Here is a 27,218-nt window from a genome sequence, read left to right on the forward strand (position 1 = left end):
CACAAGACTTCCATGAAGGCTCCAACACCATACTGGCTAGGCCTCGAGTGTCATACACGGCAAGAACTCTAGGAAACTTCTGAAATGAGAGTGACCATCTACTGAGACTTGATGCCTGCACCACAAGTTTGAACAGACAGGGCAGCCATGGAACCAGACAAGAGGTGGCCAGGAAGTCACCAGAAGAGCTAACACTCGCAGCTTCTCATGGATGAAGTTATAGGAAGGTGAGGGGCTGTGCTGATGCCAGGGTGTTGGGCTACCTGGTGAAGAAAGAGTACAGCAAGCTGCCAAGACAGCTACTGCAGCCAAGACATCCTCCAGCTATTCAGCAAACACCCCAAGCAACTGGAAGAATCTCATGGAATAAAAGCACTGAGGAGGGGGAACATGCTGCAGCTTGTTTGTGAAAAAAGCAATAAAGAAATAATCAACTACAAACACATCCAATTTCATTACTTCAAGACAAATTGAAAAAACGAACCCTAGTCCACCTATCCTGGTCCTTGCTAGCCCTGGGCTACTTAGATCTTTATTGACCAAACCAGTTGTTCTCAACCTCCCTAAACTAAAAGACACCCCTCAGAAAATGCCAGCTCTTGGCCCTCACTTGTTTTTCTGTAGTCAACACCCCTCCAAAAAATAACCACCAAACAAAGCAAAACAAAACAAAAAACAAACTAGAGCAATTCTGTTGCAAAGAACTCTGAAAGCACACAGCGGGTCAGAATGGCTTTGATGCTGCAGATTACTATTTGAAATCTCTGGGTTTCTCGTGAATCATATGTAGGAATTTGCACGCCTAACAGCGGTAACATCTCATGGCACCCTAGTGTACTGCATCACCCTGGCTGAGAATCACTGGACTAACCTGATGCCCTTGTAAGATAGCACCTCCATCAGGAGACAGCACTGCAGTTGGGCCTAGCATAATATAAAACACAGAGAAAGAGCAGATTTGAAATGGAAGGCACCTGTTTTAAAAGCTATTGCACAGCTCCATTTCTAACCTTCTTGGTTATTCTTGCAAGAACAAAGGAGCCCCTCTGGGCCATGTGGTGCAGATCACTTGAGACCAAACAAGCTGGAAATGCAGAGCACCAGTCCAGCCAAATGACAGAGACCCAGCATTGTGATTTAGGTCAGACAGGTCGCACCCCATGTTTAAAAGCAGCCTTGGATTGCACCTAAAATGGGCACCAACTGGCTAATGGCAGGGATGCTCAGTCACTTGCCACACAGGGGAGGAGTTTACAGAGGAGGAAAAGTGAAAATTATGCTAAAATTAACCTATCAAAACACTGGCAATCATTTTATGTCAATTGGGAAGAATGCAATGCAGCTGAGATGCTGAGGCAGCAGAGGGACTGCAGCAATAGTGCTGACAGCTTGCCCAAGCCTCCAAGTACCTCTGCCATCTCAGCGTGCACAGTCTGGTCTTTACCTCTAACATGACCAGAGCTTCCTTTACACTTGGAGGGATGCTAGGCTTAAGCATCACTGGCTGGAGCTGGGTGGTAACAGCAAGGACAGATGAGCACACAAGAATGCTTGGACAGGTTTTAGGCAAGACCCTCCATTGTCACCTCAACCCAGATGATTTTGTAAAGCTGGCAGAGGGCAAGGGTAGAGCACTCTATTCCTTTAAGTGCTTCTCTGACTGAACAAGATATTTAGGTCTTCTCATGAGACTGAGCTTTAGCAACTTCAGATCTGCGCGCCAAGCCAGGGGTCCTTTTAAGCCTGTAATTGATTCAGATTCTTTCCCTTTGCTCTGCAGGGAGAGGACACCAGACCAGCCGGTTTGGGACTTTACATATACTGGGAAGTATTTACCTGGGCCTTTTTTACCCCGCTAAATACACCTGTTAATTTTAGCATGTTTGAGAACAATAATCCCCTGTGCAGAGAGTGGTTGTCTCAGTTCACACGGTATACCAGGGGTGTAATCTGACTGTCTATGTTAATATTTTAGGATGCTGTTTTGCATTGTATGTAAACGAGTTACTGTCTCCATGGAGTGATAAGAATGAACGCTGCATTTCAAAAGGCAGAAACTGGGAGGAGGGGGGCAGGAATATATCCAAGGCTTACTGGTTAGAGCCTCTGTGATTGCCCTTTGATGGCCTGCAGAAACTAGAAGGTCCCCCATCATGCAATTTTCCCAGCCATTGCACTCGAGGTGGAACTGATCAGCAGTACATGAGAAAAGCAGGACTACAGCACTCCCCCAGATTTGCATTGGATCCACCTAGCTACAAAAGAATCCTTTAAAACACGCTGCTTTAGCAGCAGCAGGACTTGGGGGTGGGGTGGAAATCAGTACAATAATTCACATGACAGTACAGTAGAGAAGCCACCAGATCAAGAACCTGTAACCCAGGAAACACTGTGTATGCTCTCTCACAGAAACATGATTAGGTAGCCTACAGTTACGAGAAGCCCAGCTCCTTAAATTATTCTTTCAAATTTTAAGAAGACCAATTGTGAGAGGGATAGTGTCCTCCTGAAAGACTGTCACTTTTGGTCTAATGGTGGCTCTTAGTTAGTTATTTCCTCATTCCCCACCAGTAAATCAAGAATGGGCTCGCTTATCATGGGGCAGGAGGAAGAAATTCCATACATGCAATGGGAACACATTGCTCTGTGGTTTTATAGAAACCGGCCTTCATTGCAGAGACCACAAGCACAGATGCCAATCCTGAGAGCTCTGAAATCTGAGTTCAGGCCTACCCACGTCACCAAACCAAAACACTCTTCAGCAGAGCTGAGCTGGGCAGAAGAACTGAGCTATGGAAATCAGAGGTGTCCGGTTCCATTCCTCATCACAAGGCAAGCTCCAAAGCAAACAATGAGGGGATTCAAAACCCCAACAAGGCTAGATGGAAAGAGAAAAATCCTTTCTAGCAACATCTCCAGCTTTGCGTTTATAAATGTTTTACAGTTGCTAATGGGAGACAACCCAGTTTGTGTCAAACTAAGAATTTAAAGTCTGCTGAGGTTAAGACAATGATAATCCAAAGTCTATATTTATCTTTAAATCTGATTTTTACTGTTAGACATGGCATAGTTTCCATAATACACATTCTGTGGGAGAAGCTTCCCTAATCCCCACGAATAAGGTAGACTTTTCAATGAAAAATACAACTGATGCAACTCATATATTGGTAGGATGCGACAAAGCCATACCATGCCTCAACTGACTCTAAGAAGAGGCACAGCCACATGAGACTAACATCATCTAAAAGTTGCTCATTTCTAGGCTGGGCAGGAGCACAAGGCCATATTAGGAATGTCATGTGGTAGGTGGAGGTGATAGCCTCACACACACTTCCCATTGACTGACAACCTACATCTCCACTGAGGTCTTCTTCAGCCTAGAAGAGGAAACAGACATAAATAGATACTCTTCTTTTGCCTAGTTATTCTTGGTCTTGCATATTAAGAGTCCCTCCAGAGCTAGCAGCCAGGGAGAACTGCAAAACACTAAAACCTACTCTTTCTCCAGAGTCATTTTGCATTTGTACACCACATTTAAGGGCAATTCATTAGTAGTCCCTTACTTCCTCCTCTTCAACCAAGAACAGGAGTCAACTAATGGAAGTCAAATTGGTAGCAAGTCTCTGAGCTCCTAAAGAAAGATGGAAGTTCTAAGGGGTCCTGAAGCGTCTCACAGCTCATACATCCTCTGCTTAGTACAACTAGAACTAGAAACTTTGTACAGACTTAGAAACTTTCCCCATGGAACTAAAAAAGCATGCAATTCTGATAAAATGGACCTGCCTTAACATATACTATTGATACAAGGTATAGAAAGACTACAGGTCATCCCCCACTCCCCACACACCCTATTTAGGGATCAGTGATTCATACTGGGTGGGGTAAGATTGCATAAATCTAACTCGCACATGATAAATGCAGGTAAAGAATATGGAAATCAGAAACAGCCTTTCGGCTATATCATGGACAGCCCCTTACTAAGGAGCAACTTTTATCCCCTCTTGGAGCAGCAATCTGGCACCAAGTATAAGAGAAGACTTCATCAATGTATTCACTTCCCAGTATTTGGCCTCAGATTGGCAGAAGCTGCAGGCAGGAATGGGCTGGGGGTGCAAGGAAGGCACAGAGCACCTTTCTGTTCTGGTTCAACAGTTCACAAGCAGCTCTCACCACAACTGACTTGTGAGAAATTTGGCATAGACTCAGCTTCCACAGTGTACTTAGCATTTTCACTGCCACCCCCCCCCCACCCTTCTTGTGAACGAATGAAGAGTATTCTGAATATGCCATCTGAAAAAATAATACCAGGCTTTACTGCTTTCTCAGAGGCGTGCTAAAGACACCTCTCACAGGCCATTGGTATCTCTCACACACGGCCTCTCACAGGCCATTTCATTTTTAATCAAGGTGATATTCATTCAAATTCATCAGTCCCATGGGACGCCCATGCCCGCTACAGGGCCGGGAAGTCTGGGTGAGGGTGATCCCCTGCCCTCCCTTAATGCTGACTTTCTGAAGGAACATCTTGAGAAGCTGGATACCTTCAAGTCAGCTGGCCCTGACAATCTTCACCCCAGGGTACTCAAGGAGCTGGCGAGCATCATAGCCCAGCCTCTAGCACAGATCTTTGAAAACTCTTGGAGCTCTGGTGTAGTGCCCGAAGACTGGAAGAAGGCCAATGTGGTGCCTATCTTCAAGAAAGGGAGGAAAGTGGATCCAGCTAACTATAGGCCCATCAGCCTGACTTCTATCCCGGGGAAGATCTTAGAAAAGTTTATTAAAGAGGCCATCCTTAATGGACTGGCCAACGCCAACATCTTAAGGGATAGCCAGCATGGGTTTGTTGCGGGTAGGTCTTGCTTGACCAATCTCATTTCCTTCTACGACCAGGTGACCTATCACCTGGACAAGGGAGAAGAGATTGATGTCATATATCTTGACTTCAAAAAAGCCTTCGATCTGGTGTCCCATGATCACCTCTTGGTGAAACTGGCCAATTGTCGCCTTGGGTCCTCCACGATCCGCTGGCTGGAAAATTGGCTCCGGGGTCGGACCCAGAGGGTAGTAATCGATGGAAGTCACTCATCGTGGTGTCCTGTGACCAGTGGGGTCCCCCAAGGCTCTGTCCTTGGACCCATACTGTTCAACATCTTCATTAATGATGTGGACACTGGAGTCAAAAGCGGACTGGCCAAGTTCGCCGATGACACCAAACTTTGGGGCAAAGCATCCACACCAGAAGACAGGCAGGTTATCCAGGCTGACCTGGACAGGCTCAGCAAGTGGGCGGACGAGAATCTGATGGTGTTCAACGCCGATAAATGCAAGGTTCTCCACCTTGGGAAAAAAAACCCGCAGCATCCTTATAGGCTCGGCAGTGCTATGTTGGCTAGCACTATGGAAGAAAGAGACTTGGGGGTCATCATTGACCACAAGATGAACATGAGCCTGCAATGCGATGCGGCGGCTAGTAAAGCGACCAAAACGCTGGCTTGCATCCATAGATGCTTCTCAAGCAAATCCCGGGACGTCATTCTCCCCCTGTACTCGGCCTTAGTGAGGCCGCAGCTGGAGTACTGTGTCCAGTTTTGGGCTCCACAATTCAAAAAGGATGTGGAGAAGCTTGAGAGAGTCCAGAGAAGAGCCACGCGCATGATCAGAGGTCAGGGAAGCAGACCCTACGATGACAGGCTGAGAGCCCTGGGGCTCTTTAGCCTGAAAAAGCGCAGGCTCAGGGGTGATCTGATGGCCACCTACAAGTTTATCAGGGGTGACCACCAGCATCTGGGGGAACGTTTGTTCACCAGAGCGCCCCAAGGGATGACGAGGTCGAATGGTCACAAACTACTTCAAGACCGTTTCAGGCTGGACATAAGGAAGAACTTCTTTACTGTCCGAGCCCCCAAGGTCTGGAACAGCCTGCCACCGGAGGTGGTTCAAGCGCCTTCATTGAACACCTTCAAGATGAAACTGGATGCTTATCTTGCTGGGATCCTATGACCCCAGCTGACTTCCTGCCCTTTGGGCAGGGGGCTGGACTCGATGATCTTCCGAGGTCCCTTCCAGCCCTGATGTCTATGAAATCTATGAATCTATGAAATGCATCTGTCACGAATTAAACAAAAGCAAGCGTAGAAAGGAGCCAAAAGCATTTGAACACATGTACAAATATGCTCACAGGCAAAAACCAGAGCATGGACAAACACAGTGTTAAATCAGGGTCAATAGTGGAGATGAGCTCATGCTCAACCAGCAAACCACATGGGAGTTTCTTCTTATTCTCCCCCCTACCAAAGTCGCTGCTACTCTACCAGCAATAACGTAGAGGTCTTCATTTTTCCTTATTATCAAGTGATTTGCTGTTGACACCATATTTTTCTGCTTCTGTTGAGTCAGCAAGTTGGAGTCCATATCTCCCCCTGCTAAGAAAATAATTCAGAAGGTCTCTTTGGCATGCCTATGAAAAAGCAGTAAAGCCTGGCATTATTTTTTCAGATGGCGAATTAAGAATACTCTTCATTCATTCACAAGGTCAGGTCTTCATGGCCTACTCCAGGGGTGGGCAAAAAGCAGCCCGTGGGCCAGATGCGGCCCGCCAGGCGATTCCATCCGGCCTGCGGGGCCCCTGAAAAATTTAAAAAATTAATATTTATCTGCCCCTGGCTGCCTGTTATGCAGCCCTCGATGGCTTGCCAAAACTCAGTAAGCGGCCCTCCGCCCAAAATAATTGCCCTTCCCTGGCCTACTCCATAGTCTCCTCTCCCACAAACAATGCAAGAGAAACATGCTTCCTAAACTATCAAGTTTTGCCCATAAAAAATTAGGTACCAAGTACACCAAGGAATTTATAAGGCAAGACCACCGCTACAACAGAACACGTGAGAAGTTACTCATGCTGGAAGGGGCTCCACTGTCATGGTGAGAGTGGTGGGAAGTATGAAGAGAGGTGTGGGAAGAGGGCTAGAAAAACCTAGAGCAGTGGTTCCCAAACAGTGGTACATATACCACCAGCGGTACGCAGAAGGCTGGGTGTGTGCAGCCCCTCCCCCTGGAGCACAGCAGCAGCCTGATGCACACGGCCTGGAACACAGCCCCAGGTGTTGAGCAGCACCTAGCATTTAAGTGTGTTGGGGGAGGAGGGGGCAGATCAAAGCCCCACCAGTGAGGGAGGGACAGGGCAGAGGCAGGGGATGGGGTGAATGAGGCTCTGAGGCAGGTAATGGGACAGTCAGAGGCCAGGCAATTTATCCAGGGGCGTGGGGGGCTCCCTGCCATTGCACTCACCCTGGGGCAGGTACGTGGGGCATATGCCCCTGGATCTGTGCACGGTGCAGAGGCAGACTGCTGCTGGGCTCTGCACCATGCTGCCACTGGCCTGGGACTGTTGTGGGACACCACATGCCTGCCATGTGCTGGCTGCACTGCGTGCTCTGCCCGCCCAGTGGCAGCAGGCACATGGCATGCTGTGCAGCTCCAAAGGCAACTGTAGCAGGCTTTAGAGTGCAGCGGCAGCCCACTGCTCCCCAGGGGTTTTATCCCCTCAGGCTGGCTCACCCCATTCCCATGGCAGTGCCAGCACAAAGGCGGCCTGGGACTTTCCAGGAACACAGGGAGGGGCTCCCCCCCAGTGTGCGCACCCTGGCGCAGGCATTAGGGGGGCGGAAGGGCACATGCCCCCGTTCTGTGAGTGGGTGGAAGTGGACATGATGCTGCCTCCAGACCTGCGCGGGATGCCACCTGCCCACTGCCACAAAGCCGCCAGAGTCACTTGGCCAGTGTGCAGGATGCACAAGGCATCCCACGTGGCTCTGGAGGCAGCAGGGTGTGGGGGGGCTCCTGCTGCTGTACACACCCCAGGGCAGTCATGGGGGGCACATGTCCCCAGATCTGTGTGACGGGCAGAGATGGGCTCCACGCTACTGCTGTCGCTGCCTCTGGACAGTGCGCAGCCTGCCTCCACCCACGCATAGAGCAGGGGGCACATGGCCCCCATGCCTGCCCCAGGGCGCGCACAGCAGGGGGAGCCCCCAGAGTCCCTGGAAAGGCCCAGGCCACTTTTATGAAGGCCCTGCTGTGGGGATGGGGTGAGCCAGCTCAAGGAGAGAAAACCCCTAGGGAGCAGCAGGCTGCCACTTTGCTCTGCATGGCGCTACAGCTGCCTCCAGAGCCACACGGGATGCTATGTGCCTGCTGCTGCCAAGTGGGCAGGAGACGCAGTGTAGCTGGTGCACACTGCATCATGCGTGGCTCCCAGAGCAGCAGCAGCGTGGTGCAGAGCCCAATTTGCAGCAGGCCTCCTCTGCCCCACACACAGATCTGTGGGGCACATGCTCCACGTGCCTGCCCTGGGGTGCATGCAACAGTGGAGAGCCATGCCTCCCCCAGTCTCCCTGGACAAGCTGCCCGTGGTTCCATCCCACGATCTGCCTCGGCCCCAGGGTCCCATTTACTCCTGCCCCTCTTCCCCCCGCCCCTCCCCCTCCACAGGATAACCTGCTCTGTGCTGAGCATGGTGTGAGAGCCTGTCACCCAAGCTACAGTCCCCTAGCCCTGCTGCTACCCCTCACTCTTGACCCACAGTACCCTGCATGCTGCCAGGGCATGAGGGGACCCTCTCCCTTCCCAGGCTCCAAACCCCCCACACAACCCCACAGCCCCCCATTCCTTCACAAAATCTCCCCCATGCACATAAACCCCACCCCCACCCTCCAGCCATACAAAGTACCTGCATAATTTTGAGTTTTTCTGTGCCTACTTTTGAGTTTTTAGCCATGCGATTAAAATTGCAACCGTGACTAATTTTTTTAATCATGCAACAAAACAATTTTTTTTTTATTTTAACTGTTTTATATGGCTACCACAACTGGAAAAAAAGTTTTATGATTACTAAAGGTTTTGATATTGTTTTAATACATAGCCTGTTTCCTATATATGTATGAAAAATGTGCTGGTGGTACTTAAGGCTACATCATTTCAAACGGGTGGTACTCAGTCTGTCAGTTTGGGAACCGCTGATCTAGAGGAAAATAAAGGACAAGTCCATGCAGCTCACTCATATATTGCTTTGTTTGCAAAAATGTAAAACCAAATCACAACAGCCGATACAAAAATCCTGATCAGCAACACCTTGCAGAGTTGCCTTTGGAAACCAACTCTCACTCATTCCTCCAGCAGAGCCAGCAGTTCCCCAGCGAGCACGCCAGGCAGCCAGAAGCCTTACATCTGGAACATTCAACTCGTGGACAAAATATAATCCCTAAAGAATGTCCCAGTGGTGATTTTCTCTCTCATAAAGTCTAATCCCAAATTCAGATATTACGTGCAAGGGAGAAACTGATTTGCACAGCCTGGGAAAGGATGGAAACTCATTCACCAAGGATCCTGCCCACATGGGTATCTAGCATAACCAGATTGGTATTTGTGGTCCACATTAATGCTCCATACTCAAAGCAAAGACAGAACTATGGGGAAAACTCAAGAGCAGAATCATGAGGCCCTTCCTTTTAAATACAGTTTGAATAGTCTACTGAACTTAAGGGCCCCCAGGGCACAAACACTTTCTAGAGGCTGAAGACTACAAAATTCGTATTTCTTTACCACTACCACCAAGCCATTCTATAGCACTTACTGGTTTACAGATGAGGAAACTGGCACAAGAGGTGAAGAAAGACTCACCCAACCAAGGTTACCCAAAAGGCCAGTGGCAAGGCTGAGAGCAAAACCCAAGTTGACCGAGTCCCCAGTCGAGCAGCTCTGTTTAAGCCAGTGGTTCACAACCAGGCTGCCACTGTGGAGATAAGACAGCCAGCAAACCACGTGGGATGTTTCTTATTCTCCCCTCTGCCAAAGTTGCTGCAACTCTATCAGCAACAATGTAGAGGTGTTTATTTTTCCTTAGCAAGTGATTCGCTGTTGAACCCTTTTCAAAGGGGTTGTGGTGCCACAGCCAAGTGAAATTTCTCCACACATTTCTGTATCTAGGAAGCCCTTATGGGACCAGAACAGAAAGTGGCTATAGCAGGAGGGTACTCCTGCCTGCATCAGGTTTATCTGTACCCCTTTCTACCAGTTTCTGGCCTGCCCTCACACATGCCTCCTAGAAAACAGGGTAACACTACATTCAGGAAAAAGCTAGAGAGAGGTGCTACAAGCCTAAAAAGCTCAGAACCACTGCTTTAAGCAACTGAGTTTCCTCCTGTAAAGCAAATCACACTCAAGATGGAAGGATAGATAAAAATTTTATATTGGACATTCACCTGCATGCACAGAGATAGCCAGATACAATTGCAAATCTCTCAAGACAATGCACCCCACCTGAGAGACTGGCTTATACACCAATTGGAGAGACATGTCATGTCATTTCCCTTTCAAATCACCAGCCTGGCTCATCTTCAGCATGGCGGCTTCTACCGCATGCCTAATCTGCTTGTGTTTGCAAAACTGAAGATTGCTGCTCCAAAATTTTTCCCTTTATGCTACAGAAAAGCAATCCACACTGCAGTTTTTAGTGCCAAATCATAGAATCATAGAAAATTAGGGTTGGAAGGGACCTCAGGAGGTTATCTAGAGTCCAACCTCCCTGCTCAAAGCAGGGCCATCTCCAACTAGATCAGCCTCCCCAGGGGTTTGTCTAGCCAGGTCTTAAAACCTCCAAAGGATGGAGATTCCACAACCTCTCTGGGTAGGCTGTTCCAGTGCTTTACTGTACTAATCTCCTAGTGTGAAAGATTTTCCTTTGAGCAGACAGCTGCTTGGTGGGGAGCTGTGAATCCATGACACAAAGAACTGGCCATACTGCAACATAGCATTTTATTCTCTTTTACCTTCATAATTAGCACAGACAGAATAACCAATTGAGGTGTCTGCCTTCCCAGAGTGCCCGATCTTTGTTGAATGCATTCATGCCAGCATTTTGCCCCCTTCCCCCCGCCTCCCTTCCAAGGTTCATGAAGGATGAACACCCCATCTGCTGCCTTGATACCTTAATCTGTCATTTATGTCAGTTGGTCCCAGGATCACATAGCACTCCAGGCCCCTGGCAGTTCCTTTCTAGCAGCTTGACAGAAGTGTTCTGTAGAGCAGCAAACCATTTGCAATGTTTTTCTGGCAGCACAAGCTGAGTACTAAGACCAGCTGGCACTAGGACCCAGCTACCACTGCTTCTCCCCACTGCCCAGTCACAGACACCCTTGCTGTCAATAGCTATTGAAGCCCCCCTGGCTCCTTGGGATGGATCCAATGGTTCTGTGGGCCAGATGCAGCCTGTAGGTCACCAACCCTGCTGAAGTTATCCAAGCCCCACAGCTCCCGCTTATCTTCTTTTCCTCCTTACCCTGTACTGGGGCTAGGTGTCCTCCTACCAGGCCCAAGTGAATGGGATCCATTCTCCCTGAAGAGGCCAGTCACCCTACACCACTACCCCTTGCTCAGTTTACCCAGCACTTTTTAGTTCCTGAAGTACGTCTGGCGTGGTTCAGTACCCGCCAAGGTGCAGCAGCTTTAAGCCCAGTTTATGGAAATGGGAGTCTCCTCCCTTGCTTGCTCCGAGGGCCTTATGGCTAAGGGCAAGCAAAACTTGGAGCCATCCTCCAGGCTTGGACCTGCAAGTAGGATGCCTGCCAAAGGTTTTGGAAACATCTGAAGCTCCAGGTGTGGGTGGAGGATGTTTGCCAGTACCAGGGCCACTTATGGTTCTGGACTCTTGGATTTGGAATTCGTTTTGGCCTTGGATACAAAATTTAAAAAAAAAAAAATCAGCTGATCACAGGTCACTAATCTGGCAAATAAGAGCAGTGACAAAAATGGAAGTCAAGACTGAGGAACGACTAATGAAAGTGCTAATCCCTTTTAATGCCCTCTAGAACACAAGAATTTAGTTAACATTAACATTATGAGCTACAGGGCAGTTCAGCTCAGTAGCTTCAAGCATCTGCCTGATGACAAACCTGAGCTGGAAATTGAAGAATATGATGCTGCTGTTCTAAAGCACCAGCTCAGAGGGTAGCCAAGTTCTCCTGACTACCTTGGTTTCGCCAAACAGTTTTTCACCATAAGTCAGGAGCACACCAAAACTGCACCACGCTGCCAGGTACCATCACCAGCTGACTGTCAGGCTCAACAACTCAAAATTAGCCATGATACAATTTAAGTTAGTAAAACAGAGGCCTCCATGATGTAAATCAGGGGAACGATCACTCTTTATTAATAGACTTCCATGTCATCAGGGAATGGAAGAGTGCAGCGCCTCGCCAGGGCTTTCTGCCAGCCCTGCTGTGGGGGCTGCAGTTCAGACTTCAGCTATCCAAATCCAGGGCTGTTTGAATTCCAACCTGAACAGCTGCTGCTGTGGCAGAAGGCAAGAATACTGTCTCATTTATATTCCCTCTCCTAACTTCTCTCTTCACTTCTCTCTCCCCCACTGGCCCTAAATTACTCGCAGATGTAGTTTCACAACAAAACTGTACTAAGACAAAATTGAAAGCAAAAGAAATTACCTCCGATAGCAAACAGTAACTAAAGCAGCCCTTTTGGACTCCATACGAGTCACTGGCTGCAAGGCACCTCTGGTTCCAAGAAGGGCATTGGGGGCAGCACAAAACACTTGCCTTTGTACTGGTCCCAGAGACATCCAGTTGAGTAGGAACATTTGTGAAAAGGCAAACACTTTCCGATTAGTCTAAAATTTGTCCCCTCAGCCCCTTCATAATGAAGTTAGAAGGAAAAGAGGGTTCAAAGGACCTCAGCACGTTTAAACCATTGCTCAAGACACTGTCCAACCCATCTCAGGCCATTAATTTTGGTCCTATAGAAAAAAAGGAGGGGGGGAAGTGGGGGAGAAAGATATACATTTCAGCCTGGAAAGAAAGTTTTGGTTCCTGGCCTTCCAGGCACAAGTTTAATCACAACAGGTCAGACACCGACTAAAAAGGGATTTTAGGAATTGCAGTGATGAGAGAACAGTTTGGGCTGGAAGGTAGCTCCAACACTTCAGAGTTTATCCTCCAAACAGATTTTGCTACCCTTAAACTATCTGTGGAAAATGAGTATCAAGCCTCAGTCTGAACAGCTTCCCAGACACAAGACCTCAACCTGCCAGGGCAGCTTGCTCCAACAGAACATTCACATGGTGACAACATTTTTCCTAATACTCACCCCAAATTCTTCCTGCTGCATCTCAAGTTTTGCAACTGCTCTTTTGTTTTCATAACCTAATAGGAATAGCCACTCCATCTCTTGTCACACCTGATGCAGGTTTTAATATGTGTCGTCCCGTGTCCGCCCCCCCCCCGCCATCACTCCTACAAAATATCAATCATCTTCCTCCCACCCCTGTCTCACACACTAGCATGCCTTCCCGCAAAGCCACTGCCCTCACAGCCCAAAAAATCTCACTCTTCTTCACCCAGCAAGCCAGGCCGATTGGGATGGGGTAGAAATCCAACACTAAAAATCTCTCAATAAACCAAGATTCTATTACAATACAAAAAAGATGATAGTGTCTAACAATTAGGAGTTTGTTGGGTGTCTGTGGTCATTTTCCCTCCACCCCAAACATGCCCAGGCATCTTTCAATTACAACCTCGTCAAAGCAGCAACCACGTTAACCTATAAAGGGCCCAGTAGACTTGAAGATGTAGAGAAGTCACACATTAAAATACTTTGCTGCAAGCTCTCATTTTTTGTTTTTGCCTTTTGTTGCATTCCCATAAATTCTCTCCCATTTCTCTTTTGGCAAGGATTGTATAAGCAAAGCCCAGCCCGGCAGCCAGACATGGCACAGATCGACAGACATTTTACTAAGTTTTACCAAAAATCATCATTAGTACTATTGTGACTTGTGTAAATAAAGGCCCTAAGCAAGATTAAACCTCAAGGCAACAGCTGCTGCTCATCTCTCGAGTCTGTAAGCTCTCTAGGCCAAGGACTGCTCTTCTTTTGTAGAAGAAAGGTGGTTTATTTGCAGATGGGGACTCAAAAAGATGAAGCAAGTTGCCTGGGGAGTCTGTGACAAAGCCAGAAACAGAACCCAGAACTCATCTCCATGAAATCAACCATGCTTTTAAACTGCTTTTAGAGTGAGAAACAACCAATACTTTTAAGTACTCAAAGCAGAGAAAATATGGTGTAGCGTGAGGGTAGTAGCTATGTTCCAGGAAACTAGGATTACAGTCTCTGACACCGATAAACTGTACATTATCCTGGACAAATCCTAGAGCCGGTGCCTGTAAAATGGGTTTAAAGAGCACTGCCCTACCTCCTGGGTTGTTATAGAATGTGGTGCATAAAGGGAGCCATGTAAAGGACTCTAAATACAGAATTCAGTAGCCTCTGGAGTGCTACAAATGCCAGAAAATACAGCAAGGAGCCAGAGAATACACAATGACAGGTAGTAGGGAATAAAGTTTGATTTAATTTGGGGGGAGGGGAAAACTAAATAGCACTGTATTTGGATCTAGAAGTCAAACATGCTCAGAAGGACACACAACTGGGAAGCAGCAATGGCAGCAGCAGAGCTTAACATCAGCAGCATGGTCTAGTTGAGTGACATGCAAAGCAAGGAATCAGCATCCCTACATTAAGCCAAAGGCCACATTTAGAACGCTACCCGATGCAGGCTACGCCAGGACCAGAAAGACCTCAAACCAAAGGGAATGTACCATCAAGCAACCAAAGCAATATAATGATAAAGCCCAAGCCCTCCAGGTGCTGATGGAAAAGCTTGGGGGGTAAGACTATTCACTGGTATTGGAAAGGAGAGAATGCCAGTTTGGAAAGGAATATTTTGCCTGGTTCAAGAGGATGCACTTACTATTAAGACCATACAAGGGAATATTTAGGCCACCATCTCTATTACTTAGGTTTATTAGGCTTTTCAGGCCATACCCAATTCTGCCAACGGAAGTTCTGGCAGCACAAAGCCACCGCCAATGCCAAGCCACCGGAGCACATACACACCCATACACTTCCAAGAGCTCCGCTCAGCAGCTGCTCTGCCAGAGCAAAGTGCATGCTGGGAGGGTACCAGATGCTGAAGGAACCATGGCAACAAGCAGCAGGCATGGAAGTATCTACATGTGCCTTCTTCCAGCTGCCAAGCAGCCCTCAGAAGAGCTGGGGTAACACCATCGGCAAAAGGGTTCGGTCACTACAGAGGAACTTTGAGCGTAGACAGTATACGAGTTCTGCCAGTAGCAGCCTACTGTGGACTAGGTATCAGACTATGGAATAGGCCTGTAAGGGCTCGTGTCCACTGCAGTACTACCTATGAGTTCTGCTTCTAACCCAACTCCCGTCCACACACATTAAGTCTTCAGCTCGAGTTAAATGGTGCATTAAGCTCAAGCCAGCTGATCCATCAGGAGTATTGAAGTTCAGGTGCTAATAATGATCCTTGAGCTAATAATGCTGCGAGGATGTAACAGATCAAGTTATGACAGCTCAGCTTTTAATCCAATCGCTCTGGAGTGCTAATCTAATCACTCTGGCCTGTTTTGCAGTGCAGTCTCTCCAGCTCAACAGCAGTGAGTGCTGCAACTCAAGCAAAACATTTCAGTGAAGGGGATCCCTAACCCCCTGGGACAAACATAACTGAACTAGACAAAGCCACAGAACAGATGTCCGGACTGAGCTAGCTTCAGGATGAGGTACTATCACAGCATGTTAGCCTGGTCTCTCATGCAGGAGGGCCTGCCCAGCTCTAGGAAGATTCTCTTCAACCAGGCACCACCAGCTCAGTCCCTGAAGTTTCAGCAAGTTCAAATTTCAGCAAGGGACGTTTAGGTTGGATAGCAGGAAAAACCTCTCTCACGAGGAGGGCAGTAAAGCACTGGAACAGGCTACCCGGAGAGGTTGTAGAACATCCCATGTTAGAGGCCTTTAAGACTCAGCTAGACAAAGCTTTGGCTAGGATGATCTAGTTAGGGATGATCCTGCTTTGAGCAGGGGGTTGGACTAGCTGACCTCCTGAGGTCCCATCAACCCGAATTTTCTACGATTCTGTGAAACCCAGACAATCAGCTGTTTTGACAGAGGAAGAAAAGGAACAACAGTAACTCCTCCACTTAAGGCTGTGGCACAGCAATATACCAGCAGCTTGCTGAAGAGGTCCAAACCATAATGGACAGCAACGGAAAGTAGTTTAAAAAAAAAGTGACAGTACTATCAAATCACTTCAGCATGACTGCTGCCAGCCAGCGCCTAATGAACTGATAATCCAAGGGCTCTTGGCACAAGCCTGGGATGGTGCTAACACCTGACCTGAAAAACCCTCCAATGCAGTAAGAGTTAATTATACATTCCCCCTCTCACTGGGGACACAGCTTTCCCTCCCTCACTTCCATTACTCACCAACTGCTTCCAAGTCTGATGGCTGCTGATTACAGAACCAAGTTCACTGTACTGTGAAACATCACATTACCGTGCCATTGTTCACTCTGAAGAAGCATGACAAGGAGCCAACACTGCAAAACTGTTGCCAGCCGTTTCCTTACAATTGTTCACAAGCAAATACCCTGGCTTGAGGGTACAGCCCTTGATCATTCACTCCACCACAGTTCCAGTTCTACAATCTTGCCCTCTCTAAGAAGAGGACAAAGAATGAGAAGGACTTGGTCCCCCATCATTTCCAAGCTAAATTTATTCACAGCCAGTTTACTTCCACTGGTTCTATGCCAATACTACCCAAGTAGCTTTTCTCCCTCCCTGGTGTTCACCCCAATGTAGTTATGGATTACACTCATATGCCCTCTCAGACTTGTTTAACTGAACAAAATGAAGGCTATTTCTTTTAGTCTCTTTCACTATCATGAGTCAAGCAGCAGTTGCTATCTTCACATGGGCAGCAAGTTACTGGTATCGAGTAATAGAGCAAATCTTTTAAAAGAGCAAAAGCTTTCCATTTACTGTGGTCACAGCCCACAGATCCCTCTCTTTAAGCTCTGTCATTTTAAGTGACCGTGGATGGCTTCTTGACAGAATGAATTCAAAATACAAATTGTGGTTTCTTCCAAATGCATGTTTATATATAGCTTTTGATCTATAAACATGCAGCTGGAAGAAACAAGGACCACATTTCTTGCTCTGAAAAAGCAAACCATGAAAGAATGCATTTGAAAAACTTCTCATCTTGGGTGGGACTCTGTCCACTAGAATTTAAAAACTCAGTCGAGGAGCTGAACGTGTTTAATTAGCAAGTCTGTTTCTCTGCAGAAAGCTCCCAGAAAAGAGAGCAGCCAGACATAAATGAGGTAACAATTTACACATTCCTCCAAAGGGTTACTAGATAAGGAAATCAAACTTCAGAGCAATGTCTACATTGTAATAAAGAAAGTACAGGTTATCTACACAGCAATTACATATCCAGGATTACTCTTGCATTCAGTCAAAACTGCTGCCAACTCACACTATGATATACCCACCGTAATCCATTTCACTCCTACCTCTTATTGTTACCAAGAGAAGCCTCAATAGGCTAATATGCTATTCAGCAAGTTAAGGCTCTTAAACAAAACCTTTAGTCATAAAATACTCTATATCCCCAAGCCTGCTCAAGGATCTTAGGTCTCTGGACTAAATTACCAGGTAGAAAGAGGCTTATTTTTGCTATTCCCGTGTCATATAACTCTCTGTAAATGGTTAAATAGTCAGACTATTTCTCTTTAAAACAAGGTCAAAACTTGTGTGTTGGAGGACACTTGGGAATGGGTTACCCGGATCCTTAGATCTCTAAAAGTTCCCAGCTCATTCCAAAATCCAGTACCTTATGACCCGCCCTGCTAATTCTCAGTGGTCTCGCTGGGTAAAATCCTAACCCCACTGAAGCTGACGGCAGAATTCCCATCAACGTCAATAGAACCCAGATTTCACCCAGCGTGTCCCATGGCAGGAGTTCTTTTCCTCCAGTCCATAATCTTTCTACCCCACTTACCAAGACACTGTCATATGTAAGGTAAAGGATCCTTCTTGCACATCATCGCATCACCCAAGACAGCTCCTTTAAACCCAGAATTAGAACCCTTTGATGTGCTATGGTGAACCATGTGGTTGGCAATCCAATATATTTCTAAACCTCAAGCTTCTCACTTCTTTGTAACCAGTGTAACAAGAGGTGGTTACTGAACACTCCTTTCTCTCTAACCCTTCCGTCATCTGTAACGCTCCCTATCAAAATTGGGTTTCCACTACTATTATCTACTGTTGCTACCACTGATGGAGCTACTTTACATGGTACCAGAAGAAATTTTTTTTTTTTGGGGGGGGGGGGGGGGCGCGCGCGTGCGGCACGCGCACACCATGAGGAAAAAAAAATCAGACAGAATCATGCTGCCCTTCATATATACACACCTTTACAGAGGAGAATGAGCTATAAAAGTATCTATGGGAAATTTCCGTAGTCTATTTCTTAATGTGCTACCTTTCCTTGGAGGCCTGTTCCATGAGAGGCCCTTAGTGTAAGCTGCATAAACTCACCCTGCCCAGGAGCTTATTCATGTTAGGTCCTTGCTTCAGCAAACTACATGATGCATGGCTTACATCTAACTTGAAAAGATGCTATCTGGCTGCAATCCTGTGTGATTGACCTGAACATGAGAAAAAGTACATTTGGTTTAGAAAGAACTTTTAAATTCCCCTCAGCTCCATTTAAAGATCCCCAAAAGACTTTTAAGGGCAGCATCATTAACAGTCTTCGTCAGAGAACCAAACACAAACCTTTCACACCAATGAGAAACTACACTCGGTGGATCAGAAAATTCTTTCAGGAACCAAAAGGCCCAAGCAGATCAAAACATAGCCACCGATTGACACTTGACTCTCAGAAATCTGATATCTTATATACAAAGCAACCTTCAATCTGGGGAGACAGGGAGGGAAGCAGATAGGATTCTAGAATGTAAATACTACAGTTTGATCAGAAAAGATCTTGAAAGGCAAGCAAGACTACAGGAATTCGCAAGTTAGTAAACTCTGTCCTTCCTAGATGTTCAAGCAATCAGCAGCATAATCAGTTGCTTGGTGTGAGGTCAAACAAAACTCAACTTGAAAAAATAGAAGACACACACTGACCACTACAGACAGGTGGTGTACCTCCAGAAGATCCTGTTCCAAGTACTTTTTTCATCTAAATGGCACCGATATTAACATTACCACCTACCTCTTAAATAGTGCTTTTCTGCAGTATGTAGCAAAAGCATTTTTAAAAGAAACTAAGTACCATTCTGATAATTTTATAGATGTCGAATCTGAAGCTCAAAAAGATAAAGGGTTTCTATATGCCATGATCGTTACAGATGTCAGTGCTGAAAGTGCTATCTTTAGGGACACAAGGCCTAGTTAAGAGTCCCTGATGAACATTTTTGCCCGTTCAAATAAACTATTGATAAGGGGGCACAAGAGAAACAGAATCAAAATTTCACAATTACATTTTTAAAAAAACCAAAAAAAAGCAACAACAACAGAAAACTTTCCTACCTACCAGTAGGGAGACTATATAGCAAGACATTCAATAGAATAAAGAAACCCATGAACATCCTGAATAGGTCTATCACCACTTCCTGTTAAACTTAAACTAAATTTATATTAAACTTTATAATTTAAACTAGTAAGAACTCCCTCTAGATTTTCCATGACAGAAGCTGACACATAATGAGTGTGGCCCATCATACACAAAGCATTCTTCCTCTGGAACATACCATGGCTTTCAGTCTGTCCTCATCTGGAATCAAGCTGTCTCTCAGCAGCACAGTTCACCACTGGGAATGCCTAATATCTGTTCTGCCCCTTTCTACTTCCATTCCCTTACAGATGGGCAGACTGACTGTGAACCCACCCCAGGGCACAGATCTATACCAGATGGGTAATAGGAGTCCAATTCTTCCTCTCAGCAGGCCTGGGACATTCATTGCACACTAACAATTCCCTCTTGATTTCCAAAACACTGTTGAAGACAAACTCGTGTTCTCTAGCCTCAATTACTCCAGAATGAAAAAGTTTGTCTGGAAGGGAGGGGAAAGGGAAGCCCATACCGCAGACACAGAAGTATTAGCATTTCAGAGTAATTATAGCAACAGCAATGTTACCTGTGCTATACAGTATGACTAGGGAACTCTCTTCAAGTCCTGGAACAGGGAAAGAAAGAAAGAAAAATAAATTAAAAAAAAAAAAATAAATCAAATGTTAGACCAGGGGTTGGGAACATTTTTGGGCAGAGTGCCAAAAACACCTGCAACCTGTAAGATGCTGTAGTGCCAGGGACAGATGGTAGAAAAGCCACAAGGGGCCAAATCCTTGTTGTTGCCCTGTAGCTCCGTCCCTTCCCCACCATCTACCGAGAGGCACGCATGCCAAGAAAAATGCCTTTGAGTGCCACACTCTGGCACCCATGATGGGGGTTGTCTACCCCTATGTTAGACTTAAAGCCCTCCAATAAGAAGTGCCCTGCGCTCCTGAAGTATAGGAGACTCAGTCAGGACACGAGGCAGGTGAAAATGATCCTGGCACAGCTGGGAAAAGTGGTTTTGAAACTCCAGCAAGATACTGAGTACAATTCTAAGCCAGCCTACACTGATGCTCTAAAGGCCTAAAGCAATCCCTTCTGAAGAGTTGTAAAAACAGAAGCATCTGTTTATAATCATTGTCTTGAACAGTAATTACCATGATCAGCACTATAAAAATACTCCTGCTCTTCATTAAAACATCTACTCGTCAACCTCAAAAGGCCTATGTTATAGACTCAATTAACAAAAAAATCCCTCTAATTGGTCTTTGCTCCAGCTTCCCCACTTTCATGCTGGTGGTTAACAAAGGAGCAGGAACCTGCACAATAGGATGGCCTATTTATTTATCGCCAACCCATTCCCTTTCAAGAGAAGACATGATAAGAGACTTGGCACCCCAGGAGTCAAGTAGGAACTGATAATCAACTGAATCCCTTGGCAGAGGAAGGGAGGCAAGAACAAAGCAGAAGTGTTAAGGAGTAGTGGCTTTCTGGCAGAAGTGCCTGCTTATCAATCACTGCTGTGAAGTCATGCTTGAGGTGGTAAAACTCTGCTGGGTGCTGGAATTAAGACAGAAGGAATTCAAACCACAGCATCCACTTGCATGCATTTGCAGATGACAGTTTTACCAGTCTCCAGGAACAGCTGTGCAAGGATTCTTCTTGCCTGCATTCATCCTGATTGTGCAACTGGCTTTTGCTCGAAACATGAGTTCTCCCATGGCAGGGGTTGGCAACCTCTGGCCCACAGAGCCAGGGAGGCTTTGCCAGTGTTTCAAGAGCAGCACTGCAGGGGATGAGCAGTGACTGTGGTTACAGCTCCAACTCTAACAGCAGTGGCACAGGCCAGGTTGGAAGCAGCCCAAGCCCAGAGTTAAGCTCTGTTAGTGGCCCCCTACTGTAACACACTGCTGACCCTTTTCTTAAGGGGTTTCCAAAAAACTAACTTTTGGCCAGCTCTCAACACCTAGCTTGAACTCAACCTGACTTGTGCTACTGAAGTTTATCAGCGCGTGGAACTTATCCCTTTGGACTCTGAGTTACCAACTTAAATAAGAGCATTGAGAACTGATTGTTCTGATGATTTACTATTATAGCAGTACCTAGGGACCTTAATCAAGGACAAGACCCAATGCACCAGGTGCTGCAGAGAGAGAAAGATAACAGTTCTACCCCTGGGAGCTCACAGTATGTGCGCCAAACAAGATACAGTAGGTGGACAAGAAATACAAAACAGGGCCTGGGATGCTGAGGAAACAGCCATCATACATACTGCACTGTCCAACAGCCTCAGACACAGTTTTTGCATCAGCAGTGAACTTTAAGGTCATGTCTGTGTTGTGATCAGCCATATTGGGGAGAGCTGGAATGAAGCACAGTGCGGCTGCTCCACCCTGACACTGAGGCAACATAACGAACTTAGAGCGATGCTGGGTGACATCAACAAGCTGCCTCGGACATGCTCATATGATTGGAGCAGGCATGCCAGGCTGCACTCCAGTGCTCCAGTTCTTGTCAGGGAGGTAGTGCAGACATGCTCCATCTGTCCTTCCTGACCACCAGTGGTAAATGACTGCAGCCCCTTGAATAGAGACTCAGAGATCACTTTCCCAGTTTCCATAATCTGTTCAGCTGAACCAACAGGAGCCATAGCGCAGATGAAGCCCCAGCAGCTTTGGCATTTTTAATGCCACACATCTGGATAAGAGCAGGTGCAAAGTTTCAGTAACTATCTTGCAAACTGCATCCATCAGTGCTATCATGAAGGGGAAATCACTCCTTGAACTCCCCAGTGTAGATGGCAATGGCATCTGCTGTAGCAGGTGGATTTCAGAAACATTCTTGTCCTTAAGGGACTGAAAGCTGAGTAGTATGGCAGCAGTGCTTTGAATCTAGGATCTTGACCCCTCCCCAGCTCCAGAGGGCACTGCCCCTAGGCAGATTTATTTTCAAATGCTTTCCTTCCCTAGATACCTTCCACTTGCACTCCAGTCTTATGAAGTGCAGCCATATCCCTGTAAAAACACTGGTGGAGGACAGGGAAGGAACTTTATTGTACAAATCAGCTTCATAGTTGACAGTTCCTATATTGGGTCCCAAAACACTGAAAAGCCAGAGTTCAAGCCAGCCTGGACTCTTCAGTACAAAGAAAAGCAGAGTTCAAAATATACTATCCAGACTCATCCATACTAAACAGGATTTTGCCATTAGTAAGATCTGGCCATTAACTACAGTCATCCAACATGCTTCCAAACACAACTGTCCTTGTCCACACCAAGAGTAAACTCATGTTTATCGTTAACTAATCTGCCTTCTAACAGTACTAAGCAAGGATGAAGCAAAGACAAGACCTAAGAGGGCCTGATTTATATAACTAAAGCATTTAAACCACTGCCGTCTTTCAAAAATCAAAAGGACTGTATCAGGTAGGCTTGGTGTAAGACATGAGTAACTCCAGCCAAGTTAATAAACAAGAGAAACATAAACAATTTCTGGATCAGATCCCACATGCTCATGGCTCGTACACAGGGTTTAGGGTGGGGAGCGATAAAAACAGCTCTTCATGCCCCCTTTGAAGATAATTTGGCCTGACACAGAAAAGAACAAACCATCTTGCACCACATGAAGGCTTAAGATTTTTCAAAGTCTATTCAGAGAAGGCAGAGTTTAAACTGTTTTGAAGTGGTTTTCAATCTTACCATTAAACTTGTGCTCAGTTTTGGGGGGCGGGGGTTGGTTTGTTTGGGGGGGTTGGCAGGGAAAGGGGACAGTTAGAGTTTTTCTAGTGGGGTTTTAACCTTCCTTTATTCACTGCACTGAAAGGCTCCAGTGCCTCATTAATTTTGACAGCATAATCTGTCCTGATTAACCAGATCATTAAGTGTCCATTTTCAAGGGGTAAAGGAAGCATAAAACACTATTCCCATACCTCAGATGTGCTATATGAATGCAGTTTGCACCTCCCCAGGTGTTAAAGCCAGGCGTAAATTAGCAGCATCTCAGCAAACAGCAATACTCAGCCGGGCAGCATTCAAATCAGGCCTCTGAATCAGGGCAGTCTTTGAAAATGGTTAATTCCTCTCGGAAGCAGCAGCAGAACAAATTTAAGTCTAAACTCTGCCACCCTTATCCATGCCGAGGGGCTCCAAATCTTGAGAAGGTGACATTTAGAGATTGGGAGGAAGAACAGGCATGTACCACTATGGAAAATGGGGCCATGATCAGGGCAGCAATGCAGTGTGCAAGCTCCTTTCTTCAGTTCACACTCCATTTTCAAATGTTTCGGAAAGGTCTCCTAAACTATTACCTCTTGTTCCATCATCCCTCTCAACCCAAGGCCTGAGGATATTAATCAGCAAAAGCTGTTGGTTTTTTAAACCCAAATCTAGCTTCAGGGCTTCGTGATAACCAGGGACTGCACTCTGCCACAGCCAACGTGGCTGATCACTTTCTCAGGATTTGCCATGTGGCTTGGCCATGGGACCAAAGCCACCATTGATTCTTGGGAGGCTACAGGAGAACGGAACTGCTGGCCAAAGCCCTTACTTGCACTAGCAGCCAGCTGTTTAGATGTCAAGCATGTCTGGAGCAATCCTTGTTTTCCTGGGCCTTCCACATTGCATCTGCTCTGTTCTCACTGGCTCTCTGGCCTTTGTGGCTAGAATGGGCAACCCCACATTGCTCTGAACACCACTGACAGACCAGTGCTTCCACCCTTGCACGTCACCACTTGTAAAATCCCTCACATTTGCTATAGAAAATCCCTCCATCTTACCCTCTAGGCTGTTCCTTTGATCTAGGTTTTCTTGTCCACAGCTTTCCCACCCAGGTTTTGTCTATAATCAGACAAGTCCCCTACCCTCCCACCTTGAGGCCTTGTTTCCATAACTGCAATTATCTACCCAATCCTGTAGGATAACACAGCTTTCTTCTCTCTTTTCACATCACCCCCAAACTAAGCCCTGAAATGAGCTGGCTCAGTGAGCTAGTGCTTCCCCTTCCCCCTCAGATACCATCGTCTCAAGCTCCAGAAGCAAGCTCAGTCACTCCTGTAGCACTTTTGCAAAGATAATCTTCAAACTGTGACAAGACATGATAGATTCAGTGGTTTGATCCAGCCCAGGCTTTATCAGGCCAGCACCAGATGTTGCAAAGGAAGGTGTAAGAACCCCCAAATAACAGACATAAAATAACCTGGCCCTGACATCCTCATCCTGGTCTCTGGGTGTTAGAAATCAGCTCAAATTCTGAAGCACGAGATTAAATAAACACCTCTTTCGAAGATGTGCTGTAGCACCCAGCTACTGTTCTGGATATTCTCAATGAGAAGGCCATAAACAGTTGGACAAATTGGACAAGTACAAGATCGAGAGCATAGCCCTCCCTTTCTGAGCTGGAGTCCTATTCACATCTCTCCATATTCTATCCAATTACTCCTTTCCCTCTCCACTCTCCCCCAGCCATACCTCTTTTTCTCCCTATTCAAACCAACATCAGCACCCATATAAACTGTAAACATTTGGGCACTGGGTGCTGCCTCTCCCTAACCCTTCTCATGCAGAAGCCACATTTTAAACAGCATATGCTTTGGAGACTGAGCTATACGACAACCCCTTAAAATACGCCTGAACTACAGTTTGCATGGAAGGCTTTTGCCTGGATTTGCCTTTCAAATAGTCTCATTTGTCTAAACAGGCTAGCTTCAATTTGACATGGATGGCATAGTAGCAGTGTGCATGCTCCAACTGTGAAGGCCACATTCTTATTTCTAAATGCTTGCCACATGTTGGGGAGGATGGTGTGGTGGTTACGGCATTCATTAGTGGATGGGGGAGACCAGGGTTTGGCTTCCTACAGAATCATTGCCTGGTCTTGGATGTAGGCTGGATTAAGTGGCTTGCCCAAGTTCCTCATCTGTGCAACAGCACATGGCACTTGCATGGGGAACTGTTCAAAAACTATAGCATAATGAGCCATGTAAGTACCTAAACCAGATGCTGGAAAGAGTCCCGATTCCTATCTAAATGTGGGGTGAGCTGGGGGAAGATGGACTTGGAACAGAACAGATGCTACAAATCTATTTTCAGAGTATTAACTGTGGGATTCACTGCAGCTACAGAACAGCTGGCAAATGCCAAACATATGTAAAAGAGACACTGGATCTGAGGCCTTGCCTCACTCAGCAATAGGCCAATTCAACAAATCAACAGCCTTCAAGAATCCTTCCCTCTTCTCCCACGCCACTTTAAAGTTCAAACAAAGATTTATCTCCATTCCTACTTCAGGATCAGCAGTGTTACCTGCTGAATAAAGGGCTGCGCCTGACAGGAGACAAGAGTTGACAGACAGAGGCCACAATGGCTCCTTCTCCTTCACCCTCAGTAAGGTTTAATAGGCAGAATGGGAGACCAAGACAAACCCTGTGCAAAACTGACTACCCCATTGCCTTTTTATAGCCATTGTGAGAATCCGGCAAGACAATCCCAAACTCTCCTCCCCTCCAACACCCACTGCTGGAATTGAAGTCATCATTGTAATGCTGCCATGCCCAATACCACTTCAACCCAGCCAATCCCAAACTGACAAGATCTACTTGCTTTCCAAATGTCTGGTCCAGCATTTATACTCACTTCTACTCTGTCGCATCTTCCAGATTTAAAGATCACTTCCAAACATGTTCATTATTGATTTACAAACCAACAGAGCAAAACAATATTTTATTTGCTACAGTGATATTGTGGGTCAGCACACAACAGATTATAGCACATGAAAAAAGTTGCCACATCAATTCAAGACCCCAGGACTTGCTGGGCAGTGACAGCACAGGGCCAGGGCCAGAGCTGTGATCTGCTGCATGCACGCCCCTGCAACGGGCAGGGGCATGCAGGGACAGGTCGCAGCTCTGCCCTGTCCCCCTCCCTGTCACCGCCCAGAAATCCTGGGGTCTCCATGGAGACCATCTGGGACCCACGCAGGCTGCGCAAGCGGCCAGGCAGATGAGATGTAGCCACAGGCAGGCAGCGAGCTCCATCTGGGGCTGGGATCACGGGACAGTGACAGCACAGGGCTGAGGCCTGGGACAGAGCCGCGATCTACTCCCTGCACACCCCTGCCCATGAAACCCATGCCCACTGCAGGGCCACACAAGCAGAGGATCATGGCTCTGTCCCAGCCACAGTACCATGCTGTCATTGCCCTGTGATCCTGGCCTCTCCTGCCTGTCCCACCACAAGACGCTGCTTCCCACCTGCTCACGGCCCCATCTGAACTGCCTGGCCATGTGCAGGGGCCACTTAGAGAGAGTTTTGGTGAGTCGTGGTGAAGGTGCTGGCCTGGCCCGCGACAGCTCACCAAAACTACTTGTGGTTCACAGAAGAAGCCAGGTGCGGGCTGATGGGTCTGCACAACTCTGATGAAACCCATGCCACTGCTTCTTCACAGTTATTTTCTACCTGAGCTAGCCAAGTTAAAAACTAGCATGTGCATGTTCACCTGTACTGTAACATCATCAGCACTTGCAACAGACACCCCCTCAAAGAATACGACAGTAAGTGTAACAGCACAGTTAGGTTTCCAGAATAAGCCAGGTGGGGGACACTGGTTAGGGAAGATCTACAGGAACAGTCCATCTGGGTGGTTTCTGAATGCTCAAGCAGCAGCACCTTCAGACACTGAAGAGGCCTGTCCCCAGCTGGTGGACACTCCATGGATACTAGCACACCCCCCC

This window comes from Alligator sinensis, unplaced genomic scaffold (assembly GCF_000455745.1).
Source record: "Alligator sinensis unplaced genomic scaffold, ASM45574v1 scaffold858_1, whole genome shotgun sequence".
Classification (NCBI taxonomy): domain Eukaryota; kingdom Metazoa; phylum Chordata; order Crocodylia; family Alligatoridae; genus Alligator; species Alligator sinensis.